This window comes from Echinops telfairi, unplaced genomic scaffold (genome assembly GCF_000313985.2).
Source record: "Echinops telfairi isolate 266 unplaced genomic scaffold, ASM31398v2 ScPeMD7_7468;HRSCAF=8506_0, whole genome shotgun sequence".
Classification (NCBI taxonomy): domain Eukaryota; kingdom Metazoa; phylum Chordata; class Mammalia; order Afrosoricida; family Tenrecidae; genus Echinops; species Echinops telfairi.
Genome location: NW_022111369.1, coordinates 85,044,210 through 85,055,565, shown reverse-complemented (window position 1 = coordinate 85,055,565; position 11,356 = coordinate 85,044,210). Strand labels below are relative to the sequence as shown.

The window sequence follows — 11,356 nt, the reverse complement described above, 5'->3', positions numbered from 1 at the left end:
CCGTCTTTTATAACGGATTACCATATATTAATATTAACTAACCAAGTCACCACAGAATTTCAGTCATTGTTACTAGATCAAGTAATAAACCCTAAAAATATCAACATCAAATTAGCAATATTAATGACAATTTTCTAGGACCTCACTGCTAGTTCTAATTTCTCAGGATATTAATGTATTTTGTTAAATGTGTATTTGCTCTAAAAATATTGCCTTGCATCAGAATCCCTTGCATTAGAAACCAATAACAAAACAATAGAAAAAGAATCAAGTTGTAATTTATTCAAAAGGGAGAATATGAGTATTTAAAGAACCTAAGTTACCCATAGCATACAGGAGAGGTCCAGAAGTCCTCACGGGTGTATTCTACCAAGTTGACATGCAATGTTGATTACTGGTGATATAGCAACTTGTCTTATTTTAATAAGGCATAGAACAGGGACCCTCAACTAGGTGGATTGACACAGTGGCTGTGACAATAATCTCAAGCATAAGAACATTGATGAGAGTCATGCAGGAATGGCCAGTGTTCAGTTGGGTTGTACATGAGTTAGTCAAGTCGATGGCGGGGAACAACTTGCAGCTGAACGCATTACTGAGTGATAGCAAGAGGAAGTTACCTGATTTAAGTGGCAATTTAAAATATTTTGAACTAAATGCTGATGATAGAATAAGAAGAAACTTTAAAAAATAACAGAATTTCAATCAATTTTCATACTCATAAATGACCATTTTTATAGCTCATTACAGATTCTTTGTGGAAAACTTTCCACTTTCCTTGTACTTTTAAGATTCAGATATAACAACACATATTTGTATAATATGAATATTATTATCAATAAAGATTAGACTTACCAATCTGAGGAATTTAGTATTTATCATAATTATTGAGATTACTATTATTTAATAATAATATCTGTTTGAAAATTAATTATAATATTGACATTCTTAGGATGAATCAAAGTGAAGTGGATGTCAGAGAGAGACAAAAAGAGAAAGAGAGGGAACTATAAATCAATGCAAAAAGCAACAGAGACCAACTGAAGTTAGTAATGAATCTGAGTAGCCAGGAGTCAGGGAATGAAATAAAAGCTAGTGAGCTGGCCAGCATGAGCAAAAAACATCAAAAGAGTATCAAAGACTATCTGCCTTTTGAAGCTGAGTTTAAGGGCTGTAGCTGAGTCTTGATTGGGTTTCTGAGGGCCCTATCCCTGTTGGGCTAAGGAACAGCATGGGGCCTGAGAGCTGAGGACCATCTACCCTAAAGATTTGGAAGAGAAAATGGGCTAGTGTTTACTATTTGTTTAAGCTACTTTTGATTTATACTACAGCTTGAATTGTACCATGGCCAGTCCGTTAAATTCAATGCTTTATTGTCTAGATGCTTCCAATCTATCAGAGACACTGGAAGTGGACATACACTCCATCCTACAAAATTATTCATCTTGGCAAAATGCACAAGGAAACAGTTCACCCAAAACTCCACTCCTTCTGAGGAGGGAAGCACACACTTACACATTCACACTGGTTTTCTTCTTGGGGCTCTTTCTGGCCATGGTTGGAAGCAGGTTGGAATCACTCTGGACTTTAAGTGACCCGAGATCAGCTTTCAGGGGGGCTGAGTTGCTGGAGTTTGTAGAGTAGTTTACCAAAGGAGGAAACTGCTAAAAGGAGGATCCAAAAGTCTGCATGAGGTTTCTGTGGGTGTTTGGCAGTCTCGGTCTGCAAATATACAGGAAAAAATTCCAATAAGTCACACAAGTCAGAGATGCTGCAATGCCTGTCTACTTAAAGTAGAAAACCCTAATATGTACTTATATCATAATGGCTCCTTCAATATTCGAATCCCAAAACAACAATAACAACAACAACTCACTGCTGTTGAGTCAATTCCTAAGAGTAGTGACTCTATAGGACAGGATAAAACTCTTCCTGTGGTTTCTGAGACCGTAACTGTTTACAGGATTAGAAAGTTTAATTGTTCTCCCACAAAACAGCTGGTGGATTTGAACTGCTCACCTTAGGGTTAGGCTAGCAGTCCAATGCAAAACCCATTACACCACCTGGGTAAAACTATCAGCTTGGGTTTCTGAGCTATAAATCTTTCAGGGAGCTGAGTTTCATCTTTCTCCCAAAGAGCAGCAGGAGGTTTACAATGGTAAGCTTTATGCTTAGCAACTCAATGTATAGCCCACTGTGCTTCCACAAAAGACATCTGCTTACATTTAAAGATCTTGTTCCTAGCGAAGCATTTCAGTCAAGGGAGAAGACTGACAGGGAACAAAGGATAGAACCAGTCTTGGAAGGTTGCCTAAATAAAAGTATCTCTCTTATAGTAGGGGTTTTATCATGCAGTCTCCAGCTTTCTTTGTATAACCAAGGCTATATTTTCAACTACTGTTCCTTCTCTTTGAATTCACCTTTGGAATTCCAATTTCCAATAACTATCAATGCAAATATTTTGCATATGTGATCAATTTCATACTGAGAATCTGGCAGAATTTTTCCATTTTTTCATCACTAGCTTTAGTGATTGTTGATAATTTTGAATAATAATTGTATTAACTGGAAATCCCTGTAAGAGTATAGATATTATTCAACACAGACAGCATTGTACTTAAAAATACACCTTGAGATATTTTTTTCAATGATTGCAACACTATTTCTCTTGAATTTGGATTTATAGAGTGAAACTTGCTGAGGCCAAGATGGTCATTTAAAATTGAAAATTCCAAACAATGTGAAATTCCAATTTCATATCTATGATATAAGTCATAATTCCGGAGTTTTCTGTCATCAGTTTACGGACTTCATCCAGGTTCTTGATTCATGAAAGCTGACAATCTTGCCTCCCTTACCTCAGCTTTGTGGCTTTTAAAACTTTCTTGACAATATATAATCCATACAAAACCGAATATCTGATGAGAGGCAGAATTTCTGTGAATATTTAGAAAAACATCAATAATTTCAAAATATCTCCACTTTCTTGTTATTATTTATACTAGCTCCCGCATAAACATGTTTATTTTCTCCCTAATGCACTCTTCTCCCTGGCTTGGTTGAAGGGCTCTGAATAAGTGAAGACGAGGGTATTGCGAAGTCATCCACTGAGAGCAGCATGCTGGAATGCGTTGTCCTGGAAATAAACCCGCGTGTGCTCTAGCTGACACCCTCGGAGCAATGCACTCTCACCGCATACGTGAAGCAAGGGGCTCAACATGAGAACAATGTCACTCCTACAAACTGGAAAATTGCATTGTCCACTCACAAAACAATTCATTTGGTTTATCCTTTCTGAATCACAAGTCTGAGCATCTCGGTGGTTTTATCACTAAAAAAGTAACGGCTTCTAGATTGGTAAGTGAAAATCGGGACAAGGAACATTTCTGAGCAAAAAAGAGAGATCGAAGATGCTTGCTGACCAGCACATGACACGTTTCTGTGAAGCGTGCCTGTTCCTAACTCTTTTTCGATGTTAGATGCCATTCCGTGGTTGGCTCTGATACAGCGACCCTATGCGCAACAAACAAACACGGCCTGGGCCTGCGCCCTTCTCTCAATGGTTCTACGCTCGAGCCCATTGCTGCAGCCACTGGGGCAGTCCCATCTCCTTGAGGGCCTGCCTCTTTTGCACTGCCTCTCTATTGACTATGCTTGATGTCCCTATGCAGAGGCCCTCCACCACTGGCCTGTCAATTTGTCTTACTGGTGTAGCTTGTGTGTTGCTGTGACGCTGGTATGTCAATAGTATTTCATATACAAGCAGAGCCACTTGTGAACAGGTTTCAGGGGAACTTCCAGACTAACTAAGAACAGACAACGAAGAAGGAATTGACTGCCCTCTTCAGAGAAAGTAATCCAAAAGCAAATTCACCGCCATGAGTCCTTGCTGGCTCATAGCGACCCCACTGTGGGTTCCGGAGACCATAAGTATTTACTGGAGTAGAAAGTCCCCCACAGTCCTGCTAATGCTTTCAAACTGCCGACCACGCATTTTACAGCCCAGCAGGCAATCACTACACCACCAGAGCTGCTGAAAACCTTATGCATAGCTACAGAACACATGTCTCAATGTACTTTTATTTCTAAGAGGTATAGGAAGTGCTTCCTATAGAATGATGCGTTAATAATATTGATACTATCCAGGACATGCTATAGATTTCTTTGCTCTCAACAAGACTTTGAAGATATATTTTGGGTTGTTAGTGGGAAAAGAAGCTGTGGTTGTGTGGTTGTTAAAGGCCTAGGCTGCTAAGTAGAACTTGACTGATATAATTTATCATCTGTTCTATGAGAGAAAGATGGCAGTCTGCTTCTGTACTTAGTTCAGCTTTGGAAGTCACATGGGACAATTTCCCTTTACCCTGTAGCATTGTTATCAGTCGAAATAAACTTTACAAAAATGGGTCTGCCTTCTGATTTTTGATTAGTGGAAAGTCGCACAGATGCTGCTGTTGTCTCAATTGATGAAACATGGAATTTCAAACAAATATTTACAGCACTGATGCCAATCCCTCCCGATATTAACAATAATACCAAATTTGACTCCATCAAACAAGTGCAACTGTCTACGGAAAAGTTTCCTTTGGCGTTTGTCTGGTTAGGGCATACAACACTCTTAGTTCATAGGTTGAAAAAGAATTGAGCAAGTATTGGTGATTGAAGTTCTATAGCCATTAAATTCAAAAGACATGCCACTGCTATTTAAAGCATCTTCCAGCTAAATGCTAAATTGTGCTGAAAATAGTTCTGGTTTAAGCCTGTTAAAACTGCACAATGTGCTCAGTCTCCGTGTAACATTTTTCTTAGAGGTTGAAATGAAATTACTATGACAATATCTTCAATATTATTTAAATAAAACTTTTGAGATCTCCAGAAATAAAAATGTGACAAGTAATTCCTGTATCTTTCACATAATCATACTTAAATATAGAAATGGGATTAGAAATAATGACAAATGTAGAGATAGCTGAAAGGCCTATATTTTAGAGAAATATATATAGGAAAACGTATTTAGAAAACAATATGTAAGGGTCTATTTAATACTTATTTTTCCATTCTGTATGTTCCAAGAACTCCTTGTGTTCAACCCCATTATAGCAAATATAGACAGATGTATCATAGTTTGTTGAATACATAAACTACTCCAATTAGCATTCTCCATGCTTGAAGCAATTAATTTCTATCTTATATGTTATTTCTTAATGTCTCCTAATATATCATTTACATAGAAGTTCTTTAATAAGTGTGATATAAGAACAGAGGAAAAGTAAAGGACACAAACTTAGAAACATAAGCAAGCACTGTAGAAATGCATTTTTAATGAAACATTTTATAAAACAAAATGTTTTAATGTTTTAGTATGTCACCATATGCAGTTAGATATGCTCCTCATGTCAAGGAAACACTAACATCACTGTGCCGTTATGCTGCTTAGAATGAACAAGTGATGGTTCAGAGAAAATAAACCTGTGACACATATTACCATATTTATTCAACCAAATTGAAACCTAGGTTTGATACATGGAAGCACTTTGATTTTGGTAGGGACAGCCTGTAATCATTGACTGAATTTATAGTCCTAGAAATGTGATGCAAATGACGAGAAAGGATAACATACTTGAAGAAATGGGAATTTGGAATGAGATGGAAAATAAGGAGTAGAACTTAATGATGGCCCTCTGTGTGAGGTGGAGAGAATAAAGATGAAAAGATTTCAGCTCTAACGGTAGGTATGCCACATTTTGTTTGTATGACCTTGACGATGTCATGAATTTTTCTGAACTTTATAGTCCTCTTATATAAAATGCTAATATTAACATAAACTCCACATTGTAATGGGAACTAAATTAAAAAAACAAACAAAATGTGATAAAGAACATTTAGTGTGTTAATTAGCAATTTTAAGATATTTTTGTCTTTATAATCATTTCCTCTTTCTCAATCAGTCATCTAAAGTTATTGCTCTGCAACGTCATGATAGAATGATGTAGTTCAAACACTTATGTTCTTAATAGAATTTGGGCAAACAAAGCCCCAATCCACTTTATGGATTCATTATTTAATAAATATTTATCTGTCATAAGTTATTCTTCTGAGTCTATTCCAATCATGTAAGACATAACAATAACTAAAGACTATAGATATCTTCCATATACATCTTATAATCTAGTAATGGGATATAGATAATTAGATACTCACCAACAAATACAGTAAATTCATCAATACTATTAAAATATTTGGGTAAAAACTGTTGTAAAGAAGATTCAAAATAGTCGTAGTGGGAAAGAATCTGGAGATATTCAACAGGAAATTCAGATGTAGGCCTACTTACGCATCCTAGATGTGAAGTAAAGGAGGGATTTAGCCTAGTGACTATCTTGAGGGACAGTGGCCAGAGAGAAGAAACATTCACAGAAAACATACTAGCTAGAAACATTCGAGGCATATGTTACTTAGGGGGAGAAAGTCTGTGTAGCCAGAAATATGTAAGCAAAGTGTGAAAAAATAAGAGAGGAAGTCAGAGAGACATTGCAGAGTTAAACATTTAGGAGGATCCTATAAGCCATTTCAATGACTTTGGCCTGTGTAGAACAAGGACCCACTGTACAATTGTGGGCCTAGTAGTGGCATAATCTACTTTGGCTGAAGAATCAGGCCCATGCCTGCCCATGCAGGCAAGGAAACCTATTATGAAGATTTTTGTCCAACCCTGGGAAATAATCGTGGCTTGGAAAATAATGATAATGGTGTAGTAATTGAAGTTATTGTGTTTTTATGTAATTGAATGTAACCTATATCCAATTTTTTTCCTCAACAGGCTTTGTAAACAGCACCCAAACAACACAGAACTAGAAGAGGAAAAAGAAGATAATAAACACACACACACACACACACACACACACAAGGAAAGGTTTCTAAAACAAATAGCACAAAATGACAGCAACAAATTTACATTTATCAATAATAACATTGAATACCATTGGAATAAAGACACCAATCAAAAGATAGAGAGTAACAGACTGGATTAGGGAAACAAGACCCATGAATATGGTGCCTATAAGAGACACATCTCAAACTCACTGACAAAAACAGACTAAAAATCCAAAGACATTAAAAAAAAAGAAAGAAAGAAAACCACTACACCAATGTCCACCAAAAAAGGAAGGAGTGGACATATTAATACCTCATAAAATAGACTTCAGAGCAAGTAGCATAATGAGGGATAAGAATTCCCACTATATAATGATGAAAGGATTAATAGATCAAGAACATATAGTCATAATTAATATATATGAACCCTATGAAAGAGCCTTGAAATATACCAACACCTCAACAATGATAGCAGTGAACTTTATTCCACCAAACTCAAGAAAGAATAGATCATTGTGAAATAAACTCAATAAAGAAACAAAAGAGATGCACAACAAAATCATCCTGCTCCACTTCCTAGATATATACAGAGTACTCCAACTCATAGGGTTCATATATATTAATTATGACTATATGTTCTTGATCTATTAATCCTTTCATCATTATATAGTGATTAACAGAAAAGTGTTAATTCATCTCCAATACCCAGGGTACATACTCTAAAATAGATCATATGTTTGGCAACAAAACAAGCCTTAACGAATATAAACACATTGAGATCTTACAAGCCATTTTCTCAGACTATAACACCATAAAACTGGAAATTCACAATAGAAAGGACAGGAACATAAGTACACTACTTAAAAGAAACAAACACATAACAACAACAACAAAACCTGAATAGACAAAATAGAATACAATTAAGAAATAACATTCTAGCTCGCCAGGCGTCCTCTTAGGGTAACAATGTCTTTAAACCCCGCGTGGCAATCCCTGACGCACTGCCGTGATGCCCAGGGAAGACAGGGCGACCTGAAAGTCCAACTACTTCCTTAAAATAATCCAATTTTTGGATGATTATCCAAAATGCTTCATCGTGGGAGCAGACAATGTGGGCTCCACGCAGATGCAGCCGATCCACATGTCCCTCCGCGGGAAGGCCGTGGTCCTGATGGGCAAGAACACCATGATGCGCAAGGCCATCTGAGGGCACCTGGAGAACAACCCGGCTCTGGAGAAACTGTTGCCTCATATCCCAGGGAATGTGGGGTTTGTGTTCACCAAGGAGGACCTCCCTGAGATCAGAGACATGCTGCTGGCCAACAAGGTGCCAGCTGCCGCCCGTGCTGGTGCCATCGCCCCGGTGAGGTGTCAGTGCCAGCTCAGAACACGGGCCTGTGTCCCAAGAAGACCTCCTTCTTCCAGGCTTTGGGCATCACTACGAAGACCTCCAGAGGCACCATTGAAATCTTGAGTGACGTGCAGCTGATCAAGACTGGAGACAAAGTGGGTGCCAGCGAAGCCACCCTGCTGAACATGCTGAACATCTCCCCCTTCTCCTTTGGGCTGATCATCCACCAGGTGTTTGACAATGGCAGTATCTACAACCCGGAAGTGCTTGACATCACAGAGGAAGCTCTGCACACCCGCTTCCTGGAGGGTGTCCGCAATGTTGCCAGTGTGTGCCTGCAGATTGGCTACCCAACTGTCGCCTCTGTGCCCCATTCGACCATCAATGGGTACAAGCGGGTCTTGGCTTTGTCTGTGGAGACTGAGTACAGCTTCCCACTGGCTGAAAAGATCAAGGCTTTCTTGCCCGATCCATCTGCCTTTGTGGCCGCTGCCCCTGTGGCTACCGCCACCACTGCTGCTGCTCCTGCTGCTTCGGCTGGCCAAGCAAGAAGCAAAAGAGGAATCGGAAGAGTCCGATGAGGACATGGGATTTGGTCTCTTTGATTAGTCACCAAAAAGCAACCAAAGCAGCCAGCTTAATTTGTGAAACAAGGAAATAAAAAGGCTTAGTTCTCTGAGGAAAAAAAAAAAAGAAATAACATTCTTTTTAAAATAAGACAGTGATACACATAAAAATATTTCATCAAAAGAGTAAAATGAAAACATGCAAAGTAGGAAAAATTGTTTAGCAACAACACAAAGGATAAGGGACTAATAACTAGAATATCTAGCATTCTGCAACATCTCAACAAGAAGAAAGCAAATAATCCAAGTAAAAGGTGGGCAAAGGACACAAGGAAAATTTACCAGAGAAGACACAAATGGCTGACAAATACATGAGGAAATACGCGCCAACACTGGTCATCCGGGAGATGCTAATCAAAGCAACAATAAGATATCAAGATATTGCGCCCACAACAATAGCCTAATATAAAAAGACAGAGAACAACCAGTGCTGGAGAAGGTGTGGAGAATTTGGAAATTCCATACACTGTTGCTGGGATTTTAAACAAGTACAACCCTTGTGGAGAACTCTGTGGCACTTCCTGAAACAATGGGGAACAGAAATATCATATGACACAATGATATTTCAACTATGGATAATATCCCCAAAAAGTACGAGAAAGAACATGGCCCAACATATGTGCTCCCATGTTCATTGCAGCATGGTTCACAATAGTAGGAAGCTGGAAAGAGCCCAAATGGCCGTCAGTTAAAGAGTGCATAAAGAAACGATGATGTATATATATATATATATACACAGTGGGTTACTATGAATCCCTAAAAAGTGGTGAGGAAACCGGGAAACACCTCATGGCATGGAAAGACCTAGAAACCATTATGCTGAGTGAAATTAGTCATTCCTTGGAGGACAAATATTGTATGACATCACTACTGTATGCATAAAAAACAAGACAAGGAAAGACAGGCTCTGATTCCCAGACCACTTAGTCTGTTAATCTGATCCTCCAAGCAATGAGGCAATATCCCCACCTAGCTGTCATAATCTATATATCAAACCCTCATTAAAACAAACAAACTCAAATGCATGATCATCAAGTCTATGCTGACGTACAGCGACCCTATAAGACAAACTGACCGTATGAGTTTCCCAAACTGTAACTGTTTGTGGGAGCAGAAAGCCGTCTTTCTCTCTCTGAGCGGTGGGTGGTTTTGAACTATTGCTCTTAGCAGTTAACAGCCCAACTCACAACTATTACACAAACAGCTCCTTAGTTTCGAATTAACACACCTTTAAAACAGTCTATGAGACATGGGCTCACTACACCGGTCCATGCCAGGGGGTGGGGGGCACAAGGAGAAAAGCAAATAATTTCTGTTTTGTAGCAGTGTTTATTAGTCACCCTAAATGAACACAATCCTATAAGTGTAATTAGTGAAATGTTCTGGGAGATAGAATCAGGTGTGTGTGGGGAGGTGTGAGGGTGGGGTGAGGTCATGTCTGTATTGGAAGGGGCAATATCACTTTTGATGGTGAGCAGGCCAGGGGAGGCACCCACCATTGAGAAAAATGCTTAGCATTGCTTGTAGAGACTCCAAGGGCAACTGTCCCCAGGATTATGTTCCTAACTGGACATGTTAGACCAAGCTCAGAACCAGCCTCTGGTGACCCAGACAACTTGCTATAGACAACTTCGACTCTAGACCCTGTCCTTCTGATGTACATATTACTCTTCATAGAAAACACCAGAAAGGCTCGCATTAGAAATCTCACAATGTGAACTGGATTTTACATTAAACTCACTTATAACTGAGCCAAGGCATGAAAATGCTCCCTCGATCTTTAAGCTGAAATGCACTGGTGGAAGTGGAAGCAAGGAATTGCTATTCCAGGATAAGGATTTGGCTGTCGTGGGACTTTGGATGGGTTTTATACCTATTGCTCTGAGAGCGCTCAGCGAGTGACAAGCGAGGACAAACATATATTTGCTGTTCCCATGTTCTCTCTGCATTTATGTGACATATGTTAGCTTACCAGGCGTGGTTTTGCCCTCACAAAAGAGTTTACTGAAAGCAGGGTCATATCTTGAACTCTCACGGCATGTATACCTAGGGTCCAGTCACCTACATTTTGAAGATATGCAAGTTAATATTCGACATATTGGAGTCTGATAAGAAATCCTACACATGTATGAAATCCTTAGCTTGGCAGTGGTTTACCATTGACTAAGATCATGCTGCTATCAATAGAGTTGCCTTAAGCCTCTGGGAAGACCTGTGATGACTAGATGTGAAAGGGAGTATTGGGAATCCGACTAAACAAGGAAATGAGTAAAATAGTACTCCTGGCTAGGACAGTTAATGAAATATCAAAATATGGTTTAAAGCATTAGGATACTATATTAAATGAAGTCAAGTACATGGTGTGTGTATTGCCCTTCAATTATATTGCAAGCAAATAAAGTATGAAAGTGTGTATATTAAAAGCATTACAATGATTGAATGCTGGACTTTGCTTAATAAACTGATTTGGAAGAAATCTCATCCCACCCATCCATTGTGTGTGTGT

At 38.8% G+C, this 11,356-nt stretch overlaps 1 pseudogene; it reads left to right on the top strand.

The window, feature by feature from the left end:
- Positions 1–7,882: 7,882 nt before the first annotated feature.
- Positions 7,883–8,881, top strand: LOC101649608 (annotated as a pseudogene).
- The last annotated feature ends 2,475 nt before the right edge of the window (positions 8,882–11,356 follow it).